Here is a 3,525-nt window from a genome sequence, read left to right as displayed (position 1 = left end):
AGTTGTTAATAAAGTTTTACTTATCGTGAACTTGGGTCCGACCTATCGGGCCAATGGCGGAGTGAGAGTGATGTGTAGCTAAATATGGCAGCCAAGGAAATGCACGCTATTCTTTTATAGGGATGGGGATCCTTTAGTCCTCCAGCTGTTGCAAAACTACAATTCCCATCATGCCTGGACAGCCAAAGCTAAAGCTTTGTCTGTCCAGGCATGATGGGAATTGTAGTTTTGCAACAAGCAGGAGGGCTGAAGGATCCCCATCCCTGGTTTAACAGGATTTTATATTTTCATTTTCATGCCCCTAAGGTAGTGGGGAGGTCTATATCCACCCCCTCCCCAGCCATACACTAAAAATACAGCTAGCCCGGAGTACCTCTTTAAGGGTATGTTAACACAATGTAGTTTTTTTGTTAGAAAAGAAACGAATGGCTGCTGTTTGCAATTAAAACAGCGGCCGTTCTTTTCAGCCTGGGCGGCATTACATTGAAATCAATGCAATACTGCCCATTTCATGCACACACCACACCGCCAACAGCCATTGTTCCCTACGGCTGCACAAATAATTGACATGTCAATTATTTCGGCGGCTAATGCAGGAACAACGGCCGTTGTTCCCACTTTGTCCACACAATGTATAGTCGTTCTGGCGGCTGTACATTGCGTGCTTCAATGGTTAATTGGATTGTAGGCACACCCAAATGTGCCCTCAATACAAATAAAATAAAATTATGTTCCTGTAGCCAGTATGGTAATTTCGGCCACAGGACATGTCAAACAGCGGCCGTTGTTTATATATAGTGTGAACAAAGCCTTAGGACTAAGAGGCCAATGTATCTGGTGTAAAGGACTATATGGACACTATATGGAACTGTTTATATGGCTATTGTGTGTCATTGTCTAATATTGGAAAGCTTCTAAGCCTGGTTTGTGCAATTCAGCATTAAAGTGAGTGTACCACCAGGCCCAGGCTGAAGCACTGGGGGCGGGCCGACCCACCCTAAGTGGGAGGAAACCCTAGCCCCTTCCATTGATTCTAATGAAGTGACGTCATGGAGGGGCTGGGGCTTCCTCCCACTAAGGGTGGGTCGGCCCGCCTCCAGTGCTTCTGCCTGGGCCTGGTGGTACACTCACTTTAATTCACTTCATTGGGACTGAGCTGTAATACCACACAGAACCTGAGGGAAAACAGTGGTACCATTTGTCTAAAAATGCAGATTTTGGCAGCTCGGTGTCAGGGCAATGAAAGCAACCATACGTGTGTAAATTGTGCCCAAGTGTCCAAGAGGTGGTCTGAATTGCTTTTCTCCTGGCCACAATCCCCTACCTGGATGACAGACATGGCTTGGTTTAAAGCGCTAAGGGTCCTATTCCACGGGCCGATTGGGACCCGATCAACGATGTAAACGAGCGGCCATCTGCTAGATCGCCGATCGTTTACTGGGCCTATTCCACGGCCCCGATGATCGTTAAGCGAGGGCTGCAGGGACATCGTTACTGATGTCCTTGCAGCCCTTGTTTCATACATTACCTGTCCGGGCTGCAGGTCTTCTCCTTCTCCTGCGCCGCAGCAGCTTCGGAGCGGGGCTGTCTGAACTGACAGACCGCTCAGCCAATCACTGGCCGCAACGGTTCCGGCCAGTGATTGGCTAAACAGTCTGTCAGTTCAGACAGGCCGCCCCGAAGCCGCTGCGGCGCAGGAGAAGGAGAAGACCTGCACCCCGGACAGGTAATGTATTATGCTGCTGAAATCGTCGGTCGCCACCGTGCACCGCTATTCCACCGTAGCGATGCGCTGGTGGCGAATGATGATTTTAGTTCTGAACCTAAATGAACGATCAGCCGATGACACGATCATTGGCTGATCGTTCTCTCTATTCCACAGAGCGAAAAACATGGCCACTTTCTTCCAGAGACAGCCCCACTCTTGTCTTCAGTTTGGGTGGGGTTTTACTGCTCAGTTCCATTGAAGTGAATGGAGCTTAAAAGGGGTTATCCAGTGCTAAAAAAAATGGCCACTTTTCCCACTCTCGTCTCCAGGTCAGGTGTGGTTTGCAATTAAGCTCGAGTTTGAAACCCCACCCAATCTGGAGACAAAAGAGGGGAAAGTGGCCATGTTTTTGTTGCGCTGGATAACACCTTTTAAGTTTTTCTCTAAAAGCAGATCTATGTCCGAGATAGTGCCAACCAGGAAACTACATTTCCCATCATGCAGTGCTTCTCCCTGATTGCTGCATGCTGGGACCTGTAGTTCTACAGAAGCTCTGTGACCTGATATATTGTGATGTGGACGGATAGCAGTTTGCTGGGACTTTTAGTTCTACACAATATATTAGGTCATATAACGGGTGCGGGCTAACAGCTGTATGCAGGGGAGTGGTGGTGGATAATGGCTGTTTGCCACGGCGGTGGGAGGGGGGGCAGTGCCCGCGGAGTAACATTGCGAGGGGGCCAGCTGGCCTCCACTTACACAGTACTCTTTGATCATGGAGGCCTGGTAGGTCAATGTTTTGTGTGGTATAGACCCTAGATGTGATTTGTATGTCAGTGAGCATGATACAGCGCCAAATACAGAGGTGGCAGCATCCCCAGCTTATGTTAGTGGCAACCAGACCTGACACTCGCCGTTAGCGACCCCAAGAAATACTGTACTAGGAAAAGGAACCACTGTCTGCCTATACGGAACAGACAGAGGAAGACTTTCATACCTGTCCTCAATCTCTTCAATGGGCAGGGTTAGAATCACTAACCCAGCCCATTGAAGGGAGGGAGGACACACGATCCCTGACACAGAGGGTAGGGGCCAGGAGTAAGGAGCGGTGTCGGAGCGGACTATGTTTACCTCCTTTTTTGCATTGAGGGTGCAAGACAGCAGAAGAGGCACCAGAACCGCTCAACACGCAACTTGCCTTGACCAAGATGTAAAGCTATGGATGGGCGATTACATGGTGTAAAAGAGATTTTTGGAGGAATACCCCTTTAAGGATGACACTATTGCCCTAGCTGCAATTAGTTGTGGCAGTAATTTTAAGCGTTAACTGTGCAACCCGTTTTGGGCAACCAAAGGGTTAACACTATCTCTTAACCTATATATAAGTTATTAACACAAAATTGCAGCAACCCAGGACATTCATTGTCGTGCACAGCTATTTGATGTGTTCAATGTGTTGTCGCTGGTGCTGAACACAAAGCAACTTTCTGTGTTGATAACTTTTGAACCACAAGAGATACCCCTTTGAGGACCAGGCCCAAAATGACCCAGTGGACCGCGCAAATTTTGATCTTAGTGTTTCCGTTTTTCCCTCCTCCCCTTCTAAGAGCTCTAGCACTTTCAGTTTTTTATCTACAGGCCATGTAAGGGCTTATTTGTTACAGGAATAGTTGTACTGTGTAATGGCGTCATTCATTTTACCATAACATGTATGATGGAATTCCAAATATATTATTTATGAAGATATAAATTGGTGAAATCGCAAAAAAGGATGCAATATGGTAACGTTTGGGGGGTTCCTGTGTCTACGTAATGCA

This window comes from Dendropsophus ebraccatus, chromosome 15 (assembly GCF_027789765.1).
Source record: "Dendropsophus ebraccatus isolate aDenEbr1 chromosome 15, aDenEbr1.pat, whole genome shotgun sequence".
NCBI lineage: Eukaryota > Metazoa > Chordata > Amphibia > Anura > Hylidae > Dendropsophus > Dendropsophus ebraccatus.
This window is presented reverse-complemented; position numbering follows the sequence as displayed.